Source organism: Sciurus vulgaris, assembly GCF_902686455.1.
Source record: "Sciurus vulgaris genome assembly, chromosome: 11".
Classification (NCBI taxonomy): domain Eukaryota; kingdom Metazoa; phylum Chordata; class Mammalia; order Rodentia; family Sciuridae; genus Sciurus; species Sciurus vulgaris.
In genome coordinates this window covers 37,000,590-37,027,662 of record NC_136472.1, presented here as the reverse complement: position 1 = coordinate 37,027,662, position 27,073 = coordinate 37,000,590, and the positions used below count along the sequence as shown (strand labels likewise).

General features: G+C 39.3%; 1 protein-coding gene across 8 annotated transcripts in view; it reads left to right on the top strand.

The window, feature by feature from the left end:
* TRIM44 (tripartite motif containing 44) overlaps positions 1-27,073 on the top strand; it is a 132,927-nt gene that overhangs the window by 34,108 nt on the left and 71,746 nt on the right. The gene's annotated exons all lie outside the window — the stretch shown is intronic.

The following is a 27,073-nucleotide window of genomic DNA, read 5'->3' as shown; positions in this document are numbered from 1 at the left end:
GGACATGAGTTATGTTTATTTTATCTCATATCTGATAACTGATGAGACCAGAACTTAGCTTCATATTTGTCTCATTCCATGTTCTTCACCCCTATACTAGGGTTGAATCTGTGATCAAGCAGACATATATACATAGTCTGCCAGTCCCAGTGATATTGCCCTTCATAAATTATTTTTTACCTCACACTCTTCTTTTACCTTGTTTTACTGGAATCTTTGAACCAGAGCTTCCTCAATTCCAGAACACGAGGACTGATGAATGGCCTTTTCCAACAGAAAACATGGGAAGGTAACAAAGGAATAATAACACCTATAGAATTTAGCCCTAGCTAAATGAAAAACTGAAGCAAGTGCTTCAACAGTTTGACTTGACGGATAGAGAACACCATTTGGGAAAATTCTCAAGCTTTCTCATGTCCCATCTAGGTTCTGAGGTGTGAAACTACCCGGAAGCAAATGTGGCTCCTTTTCATCTTTTGTAGACACCTGGGCAACAGAAAGAGGAGAAATGAGCTTTTTCCCTCCTTTCCCATTCCCAGGCCTTTATCAACACAAAACCAAACAATTTCTCTCTCTTGCTATTCCCTTAGTTGTAAAAATAATACACATTTTCTATGGGAAAATACAGATAGTTGTAAAGAGAAAAGAAGAAAAAAGCACCTATTCTTCTGCAACCTGCTGTGTTTATAGACTTCGGGCTTATTTATTTTTAAATGTCGATTCTTGAACCTCAGCCAGAGCACATAATTCAGTAGTTTTAAGATCTCTTTAGATGTTTGTGGTACACATGATCAGTGACCACATTTTGAGAGACATGTGAAAAATGGGATAATATTATGCTATTTTGCCTTTCAGGCAGAAAATGGTATTATTATTTAAATAATCATACTATAAACTATTTTATAAACCATAAAACACATAGTTTTATTTTGTTTTTGTTTTTTTTTTCACCTAACAGCTTCTCTTGTAGATGCATACATTTTAATCATTTGTATCTACTTCCATCTTTGAGCCCATTTAGAAAACGAGAATCCTGAAGGCCAATCTGCCATTACTGTCAGATGGAAATTTTTACTTAATAAGGCATTTGTTTTTTTCTTAATGGCACAGATTCTGTAAGAGTTTTTGTTTGTTTTGTTGGTAGACTTGGCAATAATGGTCTAAAGAAATTCAGGTACAGTGGAAGCTGTTAATATAAAGTTGTATTCCTAGTCCTGTGACCAGCCCCAACTACCAATTTCATAGTGTCAGCCTCCCCACTGTTCAGTATGTCTTACATATGGTGACTGAATCAGGCTTAGTTGAGGCCACCTGCTCTAGTCCTACCACTTGACAGCTGAAGAAATGGAAATACCAACAGGGTAAAAACCAAAAGTGTAACAAAGCCAGAGCATGTTGACAGTTTTCAGGGCTACAGCTCTACAGTTTTCTTGGTAAGAGAAGTTTATTGGGTGAGGGTGTGGAGAAAGTGGAACCCTCATACGTTTTTGGTAGGAACATGAAATGGTGCAGTCACTTTGGAAAACAGTTGCTCAAAAGGCTGAACATGGACTTACCATATGACCGAGATATTCTTGGGTATATACCCAAAAGAAGTGAAAACAGGTTCACATAAAAATGTGTATACCAGTGTTCATGGCAGGATTAGTCATTCTATCCAGAAAGTTTAAACCACCCACATATCCATCAACTGATGAGTGGATAAACAAAACGTAATATATCTATACAGTGGAGTATTATTTGGCAATAAAAAGAAATAGTACTGTAGATGCTACAACATGGATAACCTTTGGAAATACAGTGTAGGGAAGAAAATAATTTTTCTCTCTAACCATCAGAGTTCTTAATTGGGATGGACCTTTTTAATAGAGAAAATAACAAAAACCAGAATTTTATTAACATATAGAATCAGTGTTTGCCCAGGAATAAAGGAAATCCCAAAGAGGTGCCTTAAATTCATGCTTAAATACAATAGTGGGAAGGCTGGTTATGGGAGAATGCCCAGGAAAAGCTTGGTAAACAGGGGTAAGGAAGTTATGCACATTTAAGTTGTTTCTGATTATTTAGCCTCATCCTTCTCTTCCTAGTACACAAGGGATGCACCGTTACAAATGGAGATTTTCTTTATAGATGTAAACCTCCCTTATAAAAGGGTAATTTTCCTGTGTAAAAAAAATCAACTCCAGATAGCCCACTAACGAGGCACATTTTGTGGTGGCATATACTGGTCTTCTGTGATCATATTTTGGGGGTATCATGTCCCGAATCCCATAAATAAGTGAAAGAAGCTATTTTAAAAGATCAAATTTATATGATTCCACTCATATGAAATGTCCAGAATAGGCAAATTGTTTATAGAGATAAAAATAGACTCAGTGTTTAATGTTAAGGGGGAGGGAGTGGGTGGTACAAGATTTCTTTGGGGGGATGATGGAAATGCTCTAAAATTGATTGTGATATTATATTGATATGGGAATATACTAAAAACCTCTGAATTATACACTTTAAGGAGGTGAGTTATAAAATATATGAATTATATCTCAAGCCATTGAAAGAGAAAGGAAATACTGCCTGAATCACTTTTTTTTGACCCTTCACTTGAAGTATGAACAATGCATAGTGTTTTCTTCTTTTCAACAGAGATGAGAATCAGAAATCTGATGTTAGCCTCTGGCAGAAAGAGGTAGTATATGGCAGTTATTAGAAAATTCAGGCTCTGAAATCAGACCCCAACCCCACCTCATCAGCTCCAGCATTGACAGCTCTATAGCTTTGGGCACATCTTGTACTCAACTCCGTTTCTAAGGTTTTTGCTTTTTCATCTGCACAATAGGGGATTATAGTACATACTTCATAGGTTGTTAGATGATTATATGAGATGATCCATGTTAAGTGCTTAGCACAGCATCCTATAAATGATGACTGCTGCTACCCTCTCCTAGTCTTGAGAACCACCACTACTTCCACCAGAAGGACAAAGGAATGGGGGCAGCTTCCCTGCTACAGAGTTCGGAGGACCCTCCAAGCCTTCCTGAGAAAAATGAGCCACTTGTTTATAAATAACTCGATTCTATACTTTGATCAATTAACACTTCCCAGGATTAGTGACATTATTATAGATTACAGGTTTTAAAGGGCCATTGATACCTCTTGAGTGATAATGACTTGCTAATAAATTGAGTTGCACCTCCACAGTTGGGGTTCCTTGGTGTGGCAGACTGATTGGATCACAGGCTGATTGGATCACTGGCTCGCTTGCTTGCTTGCTTGCTTGCTTGCTTGCTCGCTCACTCTCTCTCTCTCTGGGCCTTGCCTCCTTCAAGTAATTGACATTAATTCAGCATAGCTCTATTGTTTGTGCAAGTCCGGGCAGGTGTGTCTGCCTTGGGAGTATGTGGTGTGTGTCCATATATTCCCAATAAAAAAAAGAAGCAATTATGTGTATTATTATAGAACAAAAGGAGTAGTTAGCAAAACTGCCTGGTGCCAATTTAAAATAAATAAGTCACATTTAAGAGAGATATTAGATGTATTCCTACTTTAAAGGAAATACCATTGAGAGTCTTTGTTCCCTTTCTACTTCCTCTTTTCCCTTCACCTTTACCCTTTGACTGCTCTTTCTTTTTGAGTCCCCAGGCTTCTTATTGAATCATTGCTCTCATTGACTCTAGGCATTTTAAAACGAAGGCACAAATGTTTTTTGAGTTGCCTGGTATGCTGGAGCATTGTTTTAGAAAGCAAAGGAATTGAGCTTTAAATACTTAATAAAATTAACGTGCTGTGATGTCCTTTTCTCCCTGCTCCAGCTCCTCTCTGCAGTGACAGGAGACTCGATAATATACTCCGCCAAAAGCTTGAAGGGCTGATTAAGTGGCTAACATGGAGAGGGGAGTGGAGCTGTCAGGACTCCCCCATAGCAGCCACACTTCTCATTTTCAGTACAGGATTGTATTTGACATTTAATTTAGGAGCCTGGGTACCTAGATATAAAACTTTACTGTGATAATAGTGATAAAACCAGCTAGACTTTTATTTAAGGGTCTGCTTCTATCCCCATCCCTCCCCTTTTCCTGTTAGTTCAGCCTTTCATTCAGTTAGGAAATAAAATTCAGGTTTGCTCAGCCAAAACAAAGGTGTTTTCTTTGATGTCATAAGGCTGTCTTCAGAAAGCAACTCTCAGTTTACTGTAGGTTTATATTATATATATGTTTGTGTGTGTATATACATATATACACACACACTTTTTTTATATATATATATATATATATATATATATAAAAATTTGAGAACAGTGCTTCTTCCCTGATGGCGTCTGAATTTGGCCAAAGGGCAAAATTCATCAGTTCTCTCCAACTGCAAGAGAAATTGCATTCAATCTGGTGATCAGTTGCTAACCACCCCCTAATATGACTTTTGCTATTTATGTAGCAGGTGCAATAAATTTTACAGTAATATAATCTTAATTCCTAACTCAGTCCAATTAGTTAGACATTATAATCCTCATTTTATAGTTGAAGAAGTAAGGACTTAGAAGGTAAAGTGACTTGTTCAAGGTTGCAATTTTGTGACTTTTATATAGAGTATTCGTAGTTGTAGGAAGTTATTAACTTTTTATCTATAGAAGATAGATTGGAAATGTTACAGCAGTGTAGAGTTTGTTCAGACTTGCAGAGCAAAAATTTTCGAGTATGACATGTTCTTCACCTCTCCTTTCCATTTAATTTATGGTGAAGGAACACAAACATTGGCATTAGATGACATGAGTTCATATTACTTGCACTTACTATCAATGTATCTGAGCCTTCAATTTCATCTATAAAGTGGGACTAATCATAGTTGTGCTATTGTTAATGAGTACTCAGAAAATGGGAATTTTATTTTGCAGTGCTGGGGATTGAACTGTCTTATGCATGCTAGGCAGGCGCTCTACCACTGAGCTACATTCTCAGCCCCCAAACTAGAAGCTTTTGAGGAAATAAGAAGTAATAGAAGATAATTATCACATTTGAGGATCTGAAAAGTATTTTAGTAGCTCTAGTGAGGGAGCACTGGGGTTCTTGGATAAGCAGGTTGTTAGCTCCCCAAAGGAGAAGAGTAGGGTTTCAGTCTGCATAGGAAAGAAAATATGATGAGGCAGGTTGTGAGGTCAAGGAGCTACTGTGCCTGTAGACTGAATATGCATAGGTGCTGAGGAGCAGAATCCATCCTTCTTGTGCTGTCTGTGCTTTGCTTCTGTTACCACTGAGGTAGACTCTAACTGAGATGATGCCCATTGAGCTCTTATTAAGCTAGAAAGGTGGCCATGGTTCCCTGACAACCTATGGCCAGTTACTAGAACTGAGGCAAAGAGCTTCTTCCTCCTCAATGTCTAGGAGGCATAAAGTAAGTTTTTTCCTGTGTTCCCTTGGAAAATTGAATTGGAACTCCCAAGTGTAGAGGCTGTCTTTAAGAAAGCTCATTTAAGGGGCCTATTTGTGAGAGATCAGTGAGTACCATATCAGAGGCACACAGTAAGTAGTAACTAACTGTTCACTTACTATTTTCTCTTAGAAGAACCATTCTGCCAATAGTCCTATGTGCCTGGAAGGGTACACATAGTTCTTTGTGTGTATTATTTTATGTAAAGTTCAGAAAAATCTTTTTTTTTGGCCAATTTATATTATTTTATTATTATTTTTTAATTGTAAACATGAGATACATGTTGTTTTTCTGTATATGGCGTAAAGGCATACCATTTGTGTAATCATAAATTTACATAGGGTAATGTTGTTTGATTCATTCTGTTATTTTTTCCAATCGCCCCCACCCCTCCCACCCCTCTTTTCCCTCTATACAGTCCTTCCTTCCTCCATTCTTGCCCCCCTCCCTAACCCTAACTCTAACCTTCACACTAAACCCTCCCACCCCCCATTATGTGTCATCATCCGCTTATCAGTGAGATCATTCATCCTTTGGTTTTTTGAGATTGGCTTATCTCACTTAGCATGATATTCTCCAATTTCATCCATTTGCCTGTAAATGCCATAATTTTATCATTCTTTATGGCTGAGTAATATTCCATTGTATATATATACCACAGTTTCTTTATCCATTCATCAATTGAAGGACATCTAGGTTGGTTCCACAGTCTGGCTACTGTGAATTGAGCAGCTATGAACATTGATGTGGCTGTATCTCTGTAGTATGCTGATTTTAAGTCCTTTGGGTATAGGCCATGGAGTGGGATAGCTGGGTCAAATGGTGGTTCCATTCCAAGTTTTCTAAGGAATCTCCACACTGCTTTCCAGAGTGGCTGCACTAATTTGCAGCCCCACCAGCAATGTATGAGTGTACCTTTCTCCCCACATCCTCGCCAACACCTGTTGTTGCTTGTATTCTTGATAATCGGCATTCTAATTGGGGTGAGATGGAATCTTAGGGTGGTTTTGATTTTCATTTCTCTTATTACTAGAGATGTTGAACATTTTTCCATATTTTTGTTGATTGCTTGTAGATCTTCTGTGAAGTGTCTATTCATTTCCTTAGCCCATTTGTCGATTGGATTATTTGCATTCTTGGTGTAGTTTTTTGAGTTCTTTATAGATTCTGGAGATTAGTGCTCTATCTGAAGTATGATTGGCAAAGATTTTCTCTCACTCTGTAGGCTCTTTCTTCGCATTGCTGATAGTTTCCTTTGCTGAGAGAAAGCTTTTTAGTTTGAATCTATCCCAGTTATTGATTCTAGCTTTTATTTCTTGTGCTATGGGAGTCCTGTTAAGGAAGTCTGGTCCTAAGCCGACATGTTGAAGATCTGGACCTACTTTTTCTTCTATAATCTGCAGGGTCTCTGGTCTGATTCCGAGGTCCTTAATCCATTGGAGTTTAGTTTCGAGCATGGTGAGAGATATGGGTTTAGTTTCATTCTGTTGCATATGGATTTCCAATTCTCCCAGCACCATTTGTTGAAGAGAAATCTTTTCTCCATTGCATATTTTTGGCCCCTTTGTCTAGTATGAGTAAATTGTATTTATTTGGGTTTGTGTCCGTGTCCTCTATTCTGTACCATTGATCTACCTTTCTATTTTGGTACCAATACCATGCCGTTTTTGTTACTATTGCTTTGTAGTAGAGTTGAAGATCTGGTATTGCGATACCCCCTGCTTCACTCTTTCTGCTAAGGATTGCTTTAGCTATTCTGGGTTTCTTATTCTTCCAGATGAATTTCATAATTGCTTGCTCTATTTCTGTAAGGTACATCATTGGGATTTTAATTGGAATTGCATTGAATCTGTATAGCACTTTTGATAGTATGGCCATTTTGACAATATTAATTCTGCCTATCCAAGAACATGGAAGATCTTTCCATCTTCTAAGGTTTTCTTTAATTTCTTTCTTTAGTGTTCTGTAGTTCTCATTGTAGAGGTCTTTCACCTCTTTTGTGAGATTGATTCCCAAGTATTTTTTTTTCGATGCTATTGTGAATGGGGTAGTTTTCCTAATTATTCTTTCCAAAGATTTATCACCTATGTATAAAAATGCATTAGATTTATGTGCATTGATCTTATATCCCGCTACTTTACTGAATTCACTTATGAGTTCTAAAAGTTTTCTGGTGGAATTTCTTGGTTCCTCTAAGTGTATAATCATATCATCAGCAAAGAGGGATAGTTTGAGTTCTTCTTTTCCTATTCCTATCCCTTTAATATCTTTGGTCTGTCTAATTGCTCTGGCTAGAATTTCAAGGACGATATTGAATAGAAGTGGTGAAAGAGGGCATCCCTGCTTTGTTCCAGTTTTTAGGGGGAATGCTTTCAGTTTTTCACCATTTAGAATGATATTAGCCATGGGCTTAGCATAGATGGCCTTTACAATGTTAAGGAATGTTCCCACCATCCCTATTTTTTCTAGTGTTTTGAGCATGAAGGGATGCTGTATTTTATCGAATGCTTTTTCTGCATCTATTGAAATAATCATGTGATTCTTGACTTTAAGTCTATTGATACGGTGAATGACATTTATTGATTTCCTGATGTTGAACCAACATTGCATCCCTGGGATGAAATCCACTTGATCATGGTGCACTATCTTTTTAATATGTTTTTGTATGCGATTTGCTAAAATTTTGTTGAGAATTTTTGCGTCGATGTTCATTAAGGATATTGGTCTGAAATTTTCTTTCTTCGATTTGTCTGTGTCTGGTTTAGGTATCAGGGTGATATTGGCTTCATAGAATGAGTTTGGGAGGGTTCCCTCCTCTTCTATTTTATGGAATACTTTGAGAAGTATTGGAATGAGCTCTTCTTTAAAGGTTTTGTAGAACTCGGCTGAGAACCCATCTGGTCCCGGACTTTTCTTTGTTGGTAGGCTTTTGATGACTTCTCTATTTCATTACTTGAAATTGGTCTATTTAAATTGTGTATGTCCTCCTCGTTCAGTTTAGGCAATTCATATTGTAAGACCCCCAAAAAGGAGACTCTGTCCCACGATCGACGGCAACCCCAGTCAACCGCAGGAGGCGTCACTTGATGCAAATCGCAAGAGGCTTTTATTCCAGCGCGCTGGGACCCAACTTGTGACTCACGCAGAACTCGAGGAGTTGAGTCCCTAGCAGAAAATCTTACAAGTTTATAAAGGCAAAAACCACACATCGGGAGGGGTCGCACACGGAAGGGGAAACGGGGAACAAAGCTGCCTGGAAATTCCAAAGGGGGTCTGGGTTTGCTGATAACATACAACATGTTTCACAATGTTTTCCAACAGGGCGTAGATTCTGGTCAACAGTTTCTGATAATCTTATATCCTGGAACAGCTTTAAGGGCTTGGTTTCCATCACTGGGAGGGAGACCTTAGGGAGTTGAGATAAAACTGACAGCTTAAAAAAATGTCCATTTTTTCAGTATGTCTCTAGAAACCTGTTGATGTCTTCGAAATTTTCTATTTTGTTGGAGTATAGATTTTCAAAATAGCTTCTAATTATGTTTTGTATTTCACTAGTGTCTGTTGTGATATTTCCTTGTTCATTCCGGATTTTAGTAATTTGAGTTTTCTCCCTCTTTCTCTTTGTTAGTGTGGCTAAGGGTTTATCAATTTTGTTTATTTTTTCAAAGAACCAACTATTTATTTTGTCAACTTTTTGTATTGTTTCTTTTGTTTCAATTTCATTGATTTCAGCTCTGAGTTTAACTATTTCCCGTTTTCTACTTTCGGTGTTAGTCTGTTCTTCTTTTTGTAGGGCTTTGAGCTGTAGTGTTAGGTCGTTTATTTGTTGATTTCTACTTCTTTTATTGAATGCGCTCCATGAAATAAATCTTCCTCTAAGTACTGCTTTCATAGTGTCCCAGAGATTTTGATATGATGTTTCTTTGTTCTCATTTACCTCTAAGAATTTTTTAATTTCCTTTCTAATATCTTCTGTTATCCATTCATCATATAATAGCATATTGTTTAATCTCCAGGTGTTGGAGTAGTTTCTGTTTTTTTACTCTTTCATTTATTTCTAACTTCAATCCATTATGATCTGATGGAATACAAGGTAGTGTCTCTATCTTCTTGTATTTGCTAACAGTAGCTTTGTGGCATAATATATGGTCTATTTTAGAGAAGGATCCATGTGCTGCTGAGAAGAAAGTGTATTCGCTCTTGGATGGTATATTCTATAAATGTCCGAAAGTCTAAATTATTGATTGTGTTATTGAGATCTATGGTTTCTTTGTTCAATTCTTGTCTGGAAGATCTGTCCAGTGGTGAGAGAGGCATGTTAAAATCACCTAGTATTATTGTGTTATGGTCTATTTGGTTTCTGAAATTGAGAAGGATTTGTTTGACATACATGGATGAGCCACTGTTTGGGGCATAGATGTTTATGATGGTTATATCTTGCTGATTTATGCTTCCCTTAAGCAGTATGAAATGTCCTTCTTTATCCCTTCTGACTAGTTTTGGATTGAAGTCCACATTATCTGAAATGAGGATGGATACTCCAGCTTTTTTGCTGAGTCCATGTGCATGGTATGTTTTTCCCCATCCTTTCACCTTTAGTCTATGGGTATCTTTTTCTATGAGGTGAGTCTCTTGCAGGCAACATATTGTTGGATCTCTCTTTTTAATTCAATCTGCCAGTCTATGTCTTTTGATTGATGAATTCAGGCCATTAACATTCAGGGTTATTATTGAGATATGATTTGTATTCCCGGTCATTTGGATCACTTTTTAAAATTTTATTTATTTATTTATTTATTTATTTATTTATTTAATTCATTTGTTTTTTTAATAATGTATTTTTTTATTGTAATCAAATGGGATACATGTTGTTTCTCTGTACATGGTGTAAAGGCATACCATTTGTTATTTATTTATTTATTATTTATTTATTTATTTATTTATTTATTTGACATGACTTAGTTCCTCCTTTATTTGACAATTCCCTTTAGGATGATTCCTCCCTTTGCTGATTTGCTTCTTTGTTTTTCATCTCTTCCTCATGGAATATTTTGCTGAGAATGTTCTGTAATGCTGGCTTTCTTTTTGTAAATTCTTTTAGCTTTTGTTTATCATGGAAGGATTTTATTTCATCGTCAAATTTGAAGGTAAGTTTTGCTGGGTATAAGATTCTTGGTTGGCATCCATTTTCTGTCAGGGCTTGAAAAATGTTGTTCCTTGCCCTTCTAGCTTTTAGGGTCTGGATTGAAAAATCTGCTGATATCCGTATTGGTTTCCCCCTGAATGTAATTTGGTTCTTTTCTCTCACAGCCTTTAAAATTCTGTCTTTATTTTGTACGTTAGGCATTTTCATTATAATGTGCGTTGGTGTGGGTCTGTTGTAATTTTGTATATTTGGAGTCCTATAAGCCTCTTGTACTTGGTTTTCCATTTCATTCTTCAGATTTGGGAAATTTTCTGATATTATTTCATTGAATAGATTGTTCATTCCTTTGGTTTGTTTCTCTAAGCCTTCCTCAATCCCAATAACTCTTAAATTTGGCCTTTTCATGATATCCCATAGTTCTTGGAGATTCTGTTCATGATTTCTTACCATCTTCTCTGTTTGTTCAACTTTGTTTTCAAGGTTAAATATTTTGTCTTCAGTGTCTGAGGTTCTGTCTTCCAGGTGTTCTATCCTACTGGATATGCTTTCTATGGAGTTCTTAATTTGGTTTATTATTTCCTTCATGTCAAGGATTTCTGTTTGGTTTTTTTTCAGTATCTCTAACTCTTTATTGAAATCATCTCTCGCTTCCTGTATTTGCTCTTTGAACTGTTGATTGGTGTGATCATGTCATGCCTGCATTTGCTCTTTCATCTCCTCCTTCAATGCCTGCATTTGCTCTTTCATCTCCTCGTTTGCTTCCCTGATCATTTTAATTATGTACATTCTGAACTCCCTTTCTGTCATTTCTTCTGCCATGCTGTCATTGGATTTTATTGATGTAACATCTAGATTTGTTTGGGGCATTTTCTTTCCTTGTTTTCTCATATTGTTCAGGTATCAGTGGACCGCTGAGATATTGCAGATTTCCTCTATTGACTTACAATGTCCCTGAAGATTTCTATATATATCCCCTCTTAACCTTCAGTAGGCTGAAGTCTTGGAGGAAGTTGATAATGCGGTGCTCCACATGGAAGCTGCCTCTCTAGGGGTGGTGGCCTTCAGGTGGGGTATATTCCCTGCTAGTGGGCAGAGGTGCCTCCACATGTTGATCTATGGTCATCCAAATGGGAACTAGGCTGCGGGCTGAGGCAAGGCCTGTTTGGGCCTGTGTCTCTGGTTTTACCGTCCTTGTTGGAAAATGTCACCCGGCAGGGAAGACTCACCCACCCAGTGGGGAGGTCTCACTGGTCAGTTGTCCTCCTAGAGGTTTCCCTCAATCTACTACTACCGCCTGGGCTGAGCTGCCTTCCTCTGCAACGTTCCCAGGGGCCCAGCCCTCCCTTCTGTGCCTGGGAGCCTCACCCTTCGCAGATGAGTCTCCTTAGGCTGCCTCTCCTCAGAGAATCTGCCCGCAGTCCTGGAACCTTCGCTCTGCCCCTAAGCGTGTCTCTGTGGGGCTCTTCCACCAAGAAGCCTCCTAGGTCCTGGGACTCTGCTCTGCACCTAATCGCCTGGCTATGTGGCCCCTCCTCTGAGCAGTCACCTGGAGCCCTGTACAGTCGCTCCGAGTCCCAGCGACCCGCTGTATGCCTCTTCCTCCATACAGCCGCCCAGTGTTCCGTTGTGGTCACTACGAGTCCAAGCAACTCACTGCGCACCTCCTCCTCCTGCCAACCGCCCAGAGCTCTGATGCAGTCACTCCGAGTCCAAGCAACCTGCCGCGCTTCTCCTCCTCCTCCTCCTCCAGGCAGCCCCCCCCCCGGTGTTCAGGAGTGGTTGCTCTGAGTCCAAACAGCTTGCTGCGTAGCTCCTCCTCTGGGCAGCCGCCCGGAGCCCCGGTGGGTTGCTCCGAGTCCAAGTGCTGTGCTGAGCGGCCTCCTCTACGATGCTCCCAGTTGTCCGAGTTCACTGCTTCAGCGGTGGAAGGGGTGTCTCGTTGGGCCCAGTAAAATCTTTATGTGAAAGATACTACCCACTTTTACAAATGAAGAATCTTTGATCTTTCTGAGCTTCAGATTCAGTCTTCAGATCCCTTTCTATTCCACATCATACTCCTTGGGTTTTACCATTGGGACCCTTTGTCACATAATAAGACCTGCCCACCTACCCTTTCTGAGTGTTTTCATAATATACAGTTCCTCATGATTGGTGCTGTAGTTTCAGTAGCATACAGGTAACTGTGGACTTGCACAGGAGGTATTTGGATGGAGAACGGGAATGTAGATTGAGAGGTGAGTCTTGTTTTTAAGTTGCTTTAATTTTCAGCAGATGGAATAGGTCTTCTTTGTATATTCAGGTGCCGTAGTCTTTAAAATAGTATAAATTCTGTGTACTTGTCCCCTCAAACTTTCAGTGTCATTTTCTACCTCCTGCTTCCTACACAACAACTTCTGGAGTTGAACCTAAGTTTAGATCTAAAGAAACAGTAAAACAAGATGGAGTAGCAGCTCTCACTCTTATCCTTGGTTGATCCAAGTCCCCGGTATCTCTGGGGACAATGTTCACATTCCTACAATGCTAGTCACTCAATTTTTTTTTTTCTACTCATTGAGAAGAAGAAAAAATAAATAAATAAAAGACACTCAGATGTTTGTGATGGCTTTCTTTATTGCTACCCTGGGATCAGACAGAGACTTATCCCAAGAGCAAGCTATAGTGTAGGGTCAAAGTGAACCAGCATCCCTGATGAAATGCTTTCTGTTGCATTCAGTTCAGTGCCATGTCGCTGGGTTACTTGTCAAGGTGTCATGGCAATAAAGTCAGAACAGCTGTTAGCATGAAGGAGTAGCCCTGGGAAGAGTGGATACTAGGTGGCAATGCTACCACCATAGTGGTTAGATCTGTAGCTCTCTCACTAAGGGCTGCTTCTCAGTCAATTGTGAATATCTCGCGCTTCTCAGGTATCTGGGGTGCACAGTTGCTATATACTTCATAACTATTTAGCAGATTGAATTCAAGTGCTTATGAGGTCCCCTGTCTTGAAAGGAAGCGTGACTCTGAGCCTCTTAGTACTGTGTGTGTACATGGGCATGTATATTTGATTATATGTTGAGAAGGGAAAAGCATAAAGGGAAGGAGATTCAGAAGAAGCCTAGGGTCATATGTTTAAAAACAGTACAGTAGGGGCTGGTGGAGATACAGCTCAGCGTACCTGCTGAGCATGCACAAGGCCCTGGGTTCAATCCCTAATATTGCCAAAAACAAGACAAAACAAAGCAAAAAAATACAGTACTTAGGCTGAGGGTGCCAAAATTTATGGTCTCAGGAAAACATACTCTGGGAAAAATAGGAAGAATGGAGTATTCTGACTAAAACTTGGGGTTCCTAAGGAAGAGAATGTGATTCTGGTAGTCAGAGGTACAAACCTGGCCAGAGAATATCTGAGTCAAAGCTAATGTCTAAAGCAGAGGGAATGAAGGATACATGTAGTTACTAAGTCTGAAACAAAGGTAGGATTTGAAGTCAAGATGAGAAAACCAAGAATGCAGGGACAACTGGAGATAAAAAGGGGAGAAAAAGCTGTTCAAGAAGTTGGAAGTAGGTGTGGTTTCAAGATGGCGGACTAGAGAGTGGCTGCATTTCATGTTGCTCCAGGACTCAGGATTCAAAAGAGGAGCTATTGAGAGACTTGGGACCAACTCAAAGCAGCCGGGTGAGTCTCTCCCGTTGGGGAGGCGTCCCGGATAGGGCGGTAGTCCCGGAACGCAGGGAACATTGTGAAGTAGAGCTGCTGGCCAGACACCCCTCCCCCCGCTGGAGCAGTGAATTCGGACAACTGGGAGCGTCGTAAAGGAGGCCGCTCAGCACAGCACTGGGACTCAGAGCAACCACTGGGGCTCCGGTGGCTGCCCAGGGGAGGAGCAGCGAGGAGAGCTGTGTGGACTCAGAACACCGGGGCCTGCCCTGAGGAGGAGGAGGAGGAGGAGGAGCGTGGCCGCTTGGATTCGGAGTGGCTATACCAGAGCTACAGGCAGTTGCCAGAGGAGAAGCCCCGCGACGAGCTGTTTGGACTTAGAGCGACCGCTTCTGAACACCGGGGCCTGCCCTGAGGACGAAGAGGAGGAGGAGCGCGGCCGCTTGGATTCGGAGTGGCTATACCAGATCTACAGGCGGTTGCCAGAGGAGGGGCTGCGTGGCGAGCTGTTTGGACTCAGACCACTACTGAACACCGGTGCCTGCCCGGAGGAGGAGGAGGAGCATGGCGGGTCATTTGGACTCGCAGTGACTGCATGAGAGCTCCAGGCGGCTGCTCAGAGGAGGAAGCGATTGGTGAGTTGTTTGGACTTAAAGCGACCGCTCCTGAACACAGGGGCTGCCTGGAGGAGAAGCGTGGTGGGTCACTTGGTCTCGAGTGGCCGCACCAGAGCTCTGGGCGGTTGCCCAGAGGACGCGTGCAGCGGGTCACGTGGATTCAGAGCCACTCAGAGCGACTGCTCCTGAACACCCGGGGGTTACCTGAAGGAGGAGGAGGAACAGGGAGTCATTTCGACTCGGAGTGATTGATTGCCCCGGGCTACAGGCGGTTGTTGGGAGGAGGAGGCACGCAGTGAGTTGCTTGGACTCCTAGTGACCACACCGGAATACTGTGCGGCTGTCTGGAGGAAGAGACGTGTGGCGGGTCTCTGGGACTCAAAGCGATTGTACAGGGCCCCAGGTGTCTGCTCAGAGGAGGGGCCACACAGCCAGGCGATTAGGTGCAGAGCAGGGTCCCAGGACCTAGGAGGCTTCTTGGTGGAAGAGCCCCACAGAGACACGCTTAGGGCCGGAGCGAAGTTTCCAGGACTGCGGGCAGATTCTCTGAGGAGGGGCAGCCTAAGGAGATTCATCTGTGAAGGGTGAGGCTCCCAGGCCCAGAAGGGAGGGCTGGGCCCCTGGGAACTTTGCAGAGGAAGGCAGCCCAGCCCAGGCGGTAGCTGTAAATTGAGGGGAACCTCTAGGAGGTAACTGACCAGCGAGATCTCCCCACCGGGTGAGCCTTCCCTGCCGGGTGAGGTTTCCCCACTAGGACGGTAAAACCAGAGACACAGGCCCAAACAGGCCTTGCCTCAGCCCGCAGCCTAGTTCCCCTTTGGATGACCATTGGTCAACATGTGGAGGCACCTCTGCCCACTAGCAGGGAATATACCCCACCTGAAGGCCACCACTCCTACAGAGGCGAAGCTTCCTTGTGGAGCACCGCATTATCAACTTCCTCCAAGACTTCAGCCTACTGAAGGTTAAGAGGGGATATATATAGAAATCTTCAGGGACATTGTAAGTCAATAAGAGGAAATCTGCAATATCTCAGCAGTCCACTGATACCTGAACAATATGAGAAAACAAGGAAAGAAAATGCCCCAAACATATCTAGATGTTACATCAATAAAACCCAATGACACCATGGCAGAAGAAATGACAGAAAAGGAGTTCAGAATTTACATAATTAAAATGATCAGGGAAGCAAACGATGAGATGAAAGAGCAAATGCATGCACTGAATGATGAGATGAAAGAGCAAATGCAGGCATTGAATGATCACACCAATCGACAGTTAAAAGAGCAAATACAGGAAGGAAAAGATCATTTCAATAAAGAGTTAGAGCTATTGAAAAAAAAACCAAACGGAAATCCTTGACATGAAGGAAACAATAAACCAAATTAAGAACTCCATAGAAAGCATATCCAGTAGGATAGAACACCTGGAAGACAGAACCTCAGGCATTGAAGACAAAATATTTAACCTTGAAAACAAAGTTGACCAAACAGAGAAGATGGTAAGAAATCATGAACAGAATCTCCAAGAACTATGGGATATCATGAAAAGGCCAAATTTAAGAATTACTGGGATTGAGGAAGGCTTAGAGAAACAAACCAAAGGAATGAACAATCTATTCAATGAAATAATATCAGAAAATTTCCCAAATCTGAAGAATGAAATGGAAAATCAAGTTCAAGAGGCTTATAGGACTCCAAATACACAAAATTACAACAGACCCACGCCATGGCACATTATAATGAAAATGGCTAACATACAAAATAAAGACAGAATTTTAAAGGCTGTGAGAGAAAAGAACCAAATTACATTCAGGGGGAAACCAATACGGATATCAGCAGATTTTTCAATCCAGACCCTAAAAGCTAGAAGGGCAAGGAACAACATTTTTCAAGCCTTGAAGGAAAATGGATGCCAACCAAGAATCTTATACCCAGCAAAACTTACCTTCAAATTTGACGATGAAATAAAATCCTTCCATGATAAACAAAAGCTAAAAGAATTTACAAAAAGAAAGCCAGCATTACAGAACATTCTCAGCAAAATATTCCATGAGGAACAGATGAAAAACAAAGAAGCAAATCAGCAAAGGGAGGAATTATCCTAAAGGAATTGTCAAATAAAGGAGAAACCAAGTTGTGTCAAACAAATAAATAAATAAAATTTTAAAAATGAACCAAATGACCGGGAAACCAAATCATATCTCAATAATAACCCTGAATGTTAATGGCCTGAACTCATCAATCAAAAGACATAGACTGGCAGATTGGATTAAAAAGAAAAATCCAACAATATGTTGCCTACAAGAGACTCACCTTATAGAAAAAGATACCCATAGACTAAAGGTGAAAGGATGGGGAAAAACATACCATGCACATGGACTCAGCAAAAAAGCTGGATCCTCATTTCAGATAATGTGGACTTCAATCCAAAACTAGTCAGAAGGGATAAAGAAGGACATTTCATACTGCTTAAGGGAAGCATAAATCAGCAAGATATAACCATCATAAACATCTATGCCCCAAACAGTGGCTCATCCATGTATGTCAAACAAATCCTTCTCAATTTCAGAAACCAAATAGACCATAACACAATAATACTAGGTGATTTTAACATGTCTCTCTCACCACTGGACAGATCTTCCAGACAAAAATTAAACAAAGAAACCATAGATCTCAATAACACAATCAATAATTTAGACTTAACGGACACTTATAGAATATACCATCCAACCAAGAGTGAATACACTTTCTTCTCAGCAGCACATGGATCCTTCTCTAAAATAGACCATATATTATGCCACAAAGCTACTGTTAGCAAATACAAGAAGATAGAGACACTACCATGTATTCTATCAGATCATAATGGATTGAAGTTAGAAATAAATGAAAGAGTAAAACACAGAAACTATTCCAACATCTGGAGATTAAACAATATGCTATTATATGATGAATGGATAACAAGATATTAGGAAGGAAATTAAAAAATTCTTAGAGGTAAATGAGAACAAAGAAACATCATATCAAAATCTCTGGGACACTATGAAAGCAGTACTTAGAGGAAGATTTATTTCATGGAGCGCATTTAATAAAAGAAGTAGAAATCAACAAATAAACGACCTAACACTACAGCTCAAAGCCCTAGAAAAAAAAGAACAGACCAGCACCAAAAGTAGTAGAAGACAGGAAATAGTTAAACTCAGAGCTGAAATCAATGAAATTGAAACAAAAGAAACAATACAAAAAGTTGACAAAATAAATAGTTGGTTCTTCAAAAAAATAAACAAAATTGATAAACCTTTAGCCACAGTAACAAAGAGAAGACGAGAGAAAACCCAAATCACTAAAATCCGGAATGAACAAGGAAATATCACAACAGACAGGATTGAAATACAAAACATAATTAGAAGCTATTTTGAAAATCTACTCCAACAAAATAGAAAATTTCAAAGACATCAACAGGTTTCTAGAGACATATGAATTGCCTAAACTGAACGAGGAGGACATACATAATTTAAATAGACCAATTTCAAGTACTAAAATAGAAGAAGTCATCAAAAGCCTACCAACAAAGAAAAGTCCGGGACCAGATGGGTTCTCAGCCGAGTTCTACAAAACCTTTAAAGAAGAGCTCATTCCAATACTCCTCAAAGTATTCCATAAAATAGAAGAGGAGGGAACCCTCCCAAACTCATTCTTTGAAGCCAATATCACACTGATACCTAAACCAGACAGAGACTCATCAAGGAACGAAAATTTCAGACCAATTTCCTTAATGAACATCGACGCAAAAATTCTCAACAAAATTTTAGCAAATTGTATATATTAAAAAGATAGTGCACCATGATCAAGTGGATTTCATCCCAGGGATGCAAGGTTGGTTCAACATCAGGAAATCAATAAATGTAATTCACCGTATCAATAGACTTAAAGTCAAGAATCACATGATTATTTCAATAGATGCAGAAAAAGCATTCGATAAAATACAGCATCCCTTCATGCTCAAAACACTAGAAAAAATAGGGATGGTGGGAACATTCCTTAACATTGTAAAGGCCATTTATGGTAAGCCCATGGCTAATATCATTCTAAATGGTGAAAAACTGAAAGCATTCCCTCTAAAAACTGGAACAAGGCAGGAATGCCCTCTTTCACCACTTCTACTCAACATCGTTCTTGAGACTCTAGCCAGAGCAATTAGACAAACCAAAGAAATTAATGGGATACAAATTGGAAAAGAAGAACTCAAACTATCCCTGTTCGCTGATGACATGATTATATATTTAGAGGAACCTGGAAATTCCACCAGAAAACTCTTAGAACTCATAAGTGAATTCAGTAAAGTAGCAGGTTACAAGATCAATCCTCATAAATCCAATGCATTTTTATACATAAGTGATGAATCTTCAGAAAGAGAAATTAGGAAAACTACCCCATTCACAATAGCATCGAAAAAAATAAAGTACTTGGGAATCAATCTCACAAAAGAGGTGAAAGACCGCTACAATGAGAACTACAGAACACTAAAGAAAGAAATTAAAGAAAACCTTAGAAGATGGAAAGATCTCCCATGTTCTTGGATAGGCAGAATTAATATTGTCAAAATGGCCATACTACCTAAAGTGCTATACAGATTCAATGCAATTCCAATTAAAATCCCAATGACGTACCTTACAGAAATAGAGCAAGCAATTATGAAATTCATCTGGAAGAATAAGAAACCTAGAATAGCTAAAGCAATCCTCAGTAGAAAGAGCGACGCAGGGGGTATCGCAATACCAGATCTTCAACTCTATCACAAAGCAATAGTAAAAAAACAGCATGGTATTGGTACCAAAATAGAAAGGTAGATCAATGGTACAGAATAGAGGACATGGACTCAAACCCAAATAAATACAATTTTCTCATACTAGACAAAGGTGCCAAAAATATGCAATGGAGAAAAGACATCCTCTTCAACAAATGGTGCTGGTAGAATTGGAAATCCATATGCAACAGAATGAAACTAAACCCATATCTCTCACCATGCACGAAACTAAACTCAAAATGGATTAAGGACCTCGGAATCAGACCAGAGACCCTGCAGATTATAGAAGAAAAAGTAGGTCCAGATCTTCAACATGTTGGCTTAGGACCAGACTTCCTTAATAGGACTCCCATAGCACAAGAAATAAAAGCAAGTATCAATAACTGGGATAGATTCAAACTAAAAAGCTTTCTCTCAGCAACGGAAACTATCAGCAATGCGAAGAAAGAGCCTACAGAGTGGGAGAATATCTTTGCCAATCATACTTCAGATGGAGCACTAATCTCTAGAGTCTATAAAGAACTCAAAAAACTCCAAGAATTCAAATAATCCAGTCAACATATGGGCTAAGGAAATGAATATACACTTCACAAAAGAAGATCTACAAGCAATCAACAAACACATGGAAAAATGTTCAACATCTCTAGTAATAAGAGAAATGCAAATCCAAACCACCCTAAGATTCCATCTCACCCCAATTAGAATGGCGATTATCAAGAATACGAGCAACAACAGGTGTTGGCGAGGATGTGGGGAGAAAGGTACACTCATACATTGCTGGTGGGGCTGCAAATTAGTGCAGCCACTCTGTAAACCAGTGTGGAGATTCCTTAGAAATCTTGGAATGGACCTTCCATTTGACCCAGCTATCCCACTCCTTGGCCTATACCCAAAGGACTTAAAATCAGCATACTACAGAGATACAGCCACATCAATGTTCATAGCTGCTCAATTCACAGTAGCCAGACTGTGGAACCAACCTAGATGCCCTTCAATTGATGAGTGGATAAAGAAACTGTGGTATATATATACAATGGAATATTACTCAGCCATAAAGAATGATAAAATTATGGCATTTGCAGGCAAATGGATGAAATTGGAGAATATCATGCTAAGTGAGATAAGCCAATCTCAAGAAGCCAAAGGACGAATGATATCGCTAATAAGTGGATGATGACACATAATGGGGGAAGGGAAGGTTAGTATTAGGGTTAGAGTTAGGGTTAGGGAGGGGGGCAAGAATGGAGGAAGGAAGGACTGTATAGACTGAAATGGGGTGGGAGGGGTGGGTGGAAGGGAAAAAATAACAGAATGAATCAAACAACATTACTCTATGTAAATTTACGATTACACAAATGGTATGCCTTTACGCCATGTACAAACAGAGAAACAACATGTATCCCATTTGTTTACAATAAAATAAAAAAAAATTAAAAAAAAAAAGTTATAAGTAGGAGTAGGATCCTGACCAATTTCATCAATTCACTCAGAAGATCTTTGTGATGTAGAATTTTGTTTCAGCAAGTTAATGGTGCAGTGGAGAGTGGGACTAAATTTAAAGGGCCTACATGGGATGGGCAGGCAGGGCTCAAATGCCATGCCTGGATGTTTAGTGGAGAGTAGTGGGAAAGGAATGCAAAGAAAGAAAGGGGGTTATGTGGGGGAATTTTCTTTAGTGAGACTGCTGGTGGTGAAGGGGCAAATATGAGATGATTTCTGCCATTCAGTCATCATGCATTGACCAGACTGTCATGGTGGGGCACACCTGTAATCCCAGGTACTGGAGAGAATGAAGCAGGAGGGTTGCAAATTTGAGAGCCAGCCTGAGCAATTGAATGAGACCCTGTCCCAAAATAAGCTCAGTAGTAGAGTGCTTGCCTAGTATGTATCAGGCCCTGGGTTCAATGCCCAGTCCCCCAAAATATAATAATAAAGAACAAATTACCTGCTATTATGGGCAATTTCTCTTCCAGACAACAAGACTTGTAATCTGGGGGAAGAAAATAAAACTGACTCCAGAGTTTGTAGCCTGGTGAATTATTCCTTCAAGAGTCTAGAATTTATACTGTTGTGCTATTTTAGATATAAAAGAAAACAATTTGGCTTTTCATTTTTTATCATAAAATGAGTTCCTAAAAGATTCAGTAACTTGCCCAAAGTGACGCAGCTGGTGTTTGCAAAAGCCAAGGTTGAGTAACATTCAGGGACTCTGACTTCTCATCCTGAGCTTTGTGCTCTACTATATTGCTTACCAGTAGTCTAATCCTAATTCTGAGATGCTCAGTTTCCTTTTGAAAAGCAGGATGCTATATGGAGTGGTGGTGGGAGCATTAGTCCTTGGAATTGGACTAATCTGAGCTGAATCCCTCTCTGCCTTATTGTTTACCCACTGCATAAAACTGGGCGAGTGACCTAACCACTTTGGGCTTCGGTTTTCCTTAACATGAAATGAAAACGTTGTTGCCTGAACATTAAATGAGAAACATACAGATAGTCATAGTCAGAAGACTGCCTCAACTTGGTAGATCTTGGTATTGTTTTCATTATTTTTCATAAGACCATGTTATTTAGTACATAATGCACCTGTTACTTGAAGGTTCTTTATGGACCTTAGTAAATCATGGTGCCCCCTCAGAAGAACAGGTTTTAGTGTCTGAAAAAATTCTGATGAATCTCATTACCTGATCCAGTGAGTTACTTTTACTGTCATTTACTTTTGAGAAATATCAGGCTCATAAATGAGAAATAGAGACCATCACAACATATTCAAAAAGGGCATCTACTTCAGGATTTTCTATAACCACCGTAGCACTAAACCTCATTAACTGCTTGTATTTTTAAGTGGGAGATGGAGTTTGGCTGAAATAGAAGGTATATCTAATTTGGTCTTTTCTTCCTAGTTTGCTCAGAGTTGTTATGGTTGGGTGTTGGATTTTGTTAAGTGCTTATTCTCCATCTGTTGATATGATAAGATTTTTCATCTTTAGCCTTTCAAAGTGAATGGATTATATTAACTGATTTGAAATGTGAATCAACCCTTGCATACCTGGTATAAATTCCACATTTATGTTTTAGTATATAATTGTATTTATACATTGATAAACTTGACTTGCTAATATTTTGTTGAGGATTTCCACTTTTTCTTGAAGCCACATTTCTTTTTAAAAATTGTTAAAAAATAAGTATTACATTTATTGTAGAAAATTTGGGCTGAAGGAATAAGGATGTAGTGTGGTTATAGAGTGAGTGTGTGAGATGTGTAAAGCCCTGGGTTCAATCTCCAGCATGCTCCTCCACGAAAAAAAAAAAAAAAAAAAAAAAAAAGGAACAAAAAAGAAATTAACAGAAAAGTACTTGTAATAGAAATAACAGCATCAGAAGATGCCATTATTACTTCATTGTATGCATCTGAGAAAGAGATTTCTTGGTGCTCTGTTAATAAAATGGGGATAATGAAAGGAAATGAAGAGCATACACATGGCTGCTTTTGCTTGCAGGCCTCTAATGAAGATGAGAAAGATGGTTTAAGGAACAGTTTAAATGTTCACTTGAAGTACATTTTTTCTTTATCATTCTCAACACCCTGTTTTAAATGCAAACAAGTCAGGCTTCAGACTGTGTTACTGAGGGTCACTGAGAATGATGTCACTGAGCATGTTGATGGTGGGATGTAGTCCAGAATTCATTTCTGCTGTGTTTCTAGGCTGCTTGATAATTTTCCTAGCCTGGGAAGTGGGCGCTTGTTTTATTTGGGAACAGTGGCTGTTTCAGTCATATATAAGACACGGGGCATGGTAGATGTTGCCATTTGTTGAAAAAGGCCTTTGTCCTTACTGATGAAGCTCTTCCTAGCCTGGCCTCTCTGGAGCCTGGCAGAAGTTTGGAAGGAGCTCTCAGTACAATACCAGAATAAATGCTGGAAGCTATACAGAAGCCCTGACTTTAAGCTTCCCAACTTCAAAATTTCCACAGACCCTAGCAGTTTGTAAGGATATTGTGCTTTGGGAGTGAAGACATTTTGCTGCATCTGAAAAAGTTTGATTTCCTGCCCTTTTTTCTGTTTTAGAGTAATGGGCTTCAGATGAGAAAGAGGGAAGTAAAATGATCTTTCAGCTTTTTAGGAGAGGTATTTATTTTTTTATTTTTTAATTCTGGGGATTGATCCTAGGGGTGCTTTACCACTGAGCTGCATTCCCAGCCTTTTTGTTTTTGTTTTGAGACAGGATCTCACAAAGTTGCTTAGGGTTGGTTTTGAGCTTAGGACTACTCTGAAGCTTCTGCTTCAGCTTCCTGAGTTGCTGGGATAACAGAAGTGTGTCACTGTGTCTGGCTAGGAGAGGTATTTAACATCTTCATATTCTTAATCCTTGCAGTCCCCAATTCTTAAAATGTCTTTTTGGGGTGACCTCTTTTAATCCTTGAAGGAAATTTAACTAATAGAACAAATGTTTCTGAACTTTTTAATCAGTATAGACTCAGATGCTCTTTTTTTGAGTAGCTTCTACTACTGGCATTGATCTAAGTTCATCTTAGCAATGCTTTTCTGAACCAAACCTTTCTTAAGCTATGATGTTTTTTAACTATTATGCTTATTGTTTTATAATTTGCCTCTAATTTAGTGGGGAAGAAGGCTGTGGGGGTTGTTTCTTATAGACCAGCTAGCTAAGAGTTAATAGCTTCCAGCCCATGTCAAGCACATTGAGTGAGTGTTATTTTTAAGTTCAGGCTTCTTAATTCAAGGTTTTATGTTTTTAATTATGAATGTGTAAAGTGCCAGACTGCATGCTGCTTAGGTCTGATGTAACTTGGGAATATGAAATATAGAGCATATAGAAAGTACCATAGAGTAAGATTTAACTCTTCAGATGTAAATTCTTTATCCCACATTCATTTTGGGGAAATAACAGCCTAGTTGGAATAACAAATGTACTGTTAGCCAAGGAAGCATCTTTATTAGAAAGAAGTAGAAAGAACCTGAAGCAGTCAGAAAGGGATCATTAGAGGCAATATGTTGTGGCAGAAAGAATACTGGTCTGGAACAGAGGGATGTTTCTAAATGTGACTTTATTACTGTCCTTCCTTGGGGGCTTCCCGCCCCCTTTATCTATAAAATGAGGATGTTGGACTCAGATATTCACTAATATGTTCTGAGTTTCTCCTAACAAGCCATCAACTTTTCCAAATTATAAATGCTTTGTTTAAGTAATTTTAGTAAAATGCTATGCTTAAATAATAGTAGCATTTTACCCTAATACAACTATAACAAAGATATAGCATCTTGTTTGTAAATTAGGGGCTGAAGGTTTTGATAACTTGGGGACTACTTGACCAAAAGTAGAAAGCTCCTTTTAAAATTTCATTGGTGTTGAGGACCAGGTCCATTGGTGAGATTTTCTTGGAGACAGTAAGTACCCTAGTAAGTACTTCAGCAAGTACTTTTAATCCATGTAGATCCACTTTTGATTTTATTGCACTTTTGGAATTCCAGACTTAAGTTTTTGTTTGGGGTGAGGAAAGTTTGTAGCTTTAAAAAGTTTTGGCAGTTACTAGTTAGATGCTATATAAAAGGAACCTTTCATGTCACTAGTGTCACTTTCTGTGGTTTATCCAACTCACTCTCTTCTGAGTTTATAGAATTGTTTTTTCATGTAATATCTCATATATTTATAATTAAGAGTATAAGACTATCTCATTTTGGGAGAACTAAGGACAGACTAAAGAAGTGCCAAGAAACCCACTTGAAAACGATGTTGGAAGCTTCCAAATAGCAGGTACCAACATGAAAGGCTTGCTGTGGGAGAACTGTGAAGATTTTAGCAGGATAGAGCTTAAATGAGGAGGAAGTAAAATAGAGAAGTTTTAAAGCATGAGTCCTTTTCCATAGGACTTATCCTTCCACATGTCCAATCTCCCAGAGAGTGTCTTCTTTGGACTCTGAATTTGAATGGATGATGCGACCAGAAGTTCTTACAGTCTTGAACTAGGTCATAGAAACCCATTTGTTAATTAATAGAAAATGGGAGTGGGAAGAAGGCATAAAGGTTTTATGGAGTAGTTTATTCTGCCTCTAATTCTCATTTGTGGCTTGCTCTGTATAAAATCAAGTGTCTTGTTTAAAAACCTACATGTAAAGCAGTGGGGAGAGGAATTTAATTTTTAAAGCCCATTCTCATGCTGCAGTCTGGTCCACAACTTTCCTATGATGTCAGCCTCTTAACTTTGAACCACATGTGCATATGAGGTCTAGTAAAATAGATTGCAGTCAATTTTTATTATAGTTTTCATTTTTAGTCACTTGGAACTATTAAGAGAGATTCTTAGGCATTCAGAAAAGTTCATCCCTTAGTAAAAACTCTCCAGTTTTATCTCTAAGAGAAGATCCTAGATCATTTAAGACCTAATTTATTTCAAGGGTAGGGATCCATTGATTAATACCATGACAAGGCAATGACAACCCTGGCACAAATACACTAAAAATTTTAAAAATGTATATACTCCCAGTTCATAGTTCTAAATCTGATACAGAAAATGCAAGGACATTATAACATTTAACATCTCCTGCCCTCTTTTCTCCAGCACCAGGGAGAGCACCTGCAGAGAGTATATGAAATCTTAAGGGCTCATGTTACTTTGTCACGTACTGTATCAATGTCCATATCTGTTTTTGCATTGATGTTATAGCAGTGTTGGAAAAACTATGCTGAAGGTATCAAGCTTCTTTCAATTTTTAAGTGGCTAATTAAAAATTATCTCTTTTCCCCCTTCTTCCATCTTTATGTTCCTCAGTTCCTTTGCTTACGTTTTGCCACTTTGATTTCCTTGCTGACAGAGTGTTATATTAACAGAGCATTAGACTGAGAACAAGAAGATTGGAAGCCTGAAGGGGTGAATCTTGTCTGGGGGCTGAGTTGAGAGAATCTCAAGTTTGAGGGCAGGGTAGTCTCAGCAACTTTGCAAGGCCCTCTCTGAAATGTAAAAAAGGACTGGGGATGTAGATAAGTGGTATAGCGCTCCTGGGTCCAAAAAAAAAAAAAAAAAAAACAGGTGGCGAAGATCGGAGTCCTTTCCTCTTCTGTAGGCTTACAGCTGTGTCACTTAGCTACAGAAGAAGAGGTTCCGTTAAATAACAACTACTTTCTCCTCCAGGTCCAAAATCCTCTCTTGGCCTTTCTTCTTTTGTTTATGGTCTACCTCTTTTCTCTATCTCAGCTACTCATAATATGTATAGTTGCTTTAAAGCTGGGGGTATAGCTCAGTGGTAGAGCACTTGCCTACAGTGTACAAGGCCCTGGGTTCAGTTCCCAGCACCACAAAACAAACATACAAAACACTTATAAAATAAACACTGTTGTGAGAAAACATCAATATTTGTAGTTACTGGCAGGATTTAGAGTATCTAGAAGTTCTTATTTTTGTAGTTTCTCATTTTGTTTGCCTTAGCCAAATATA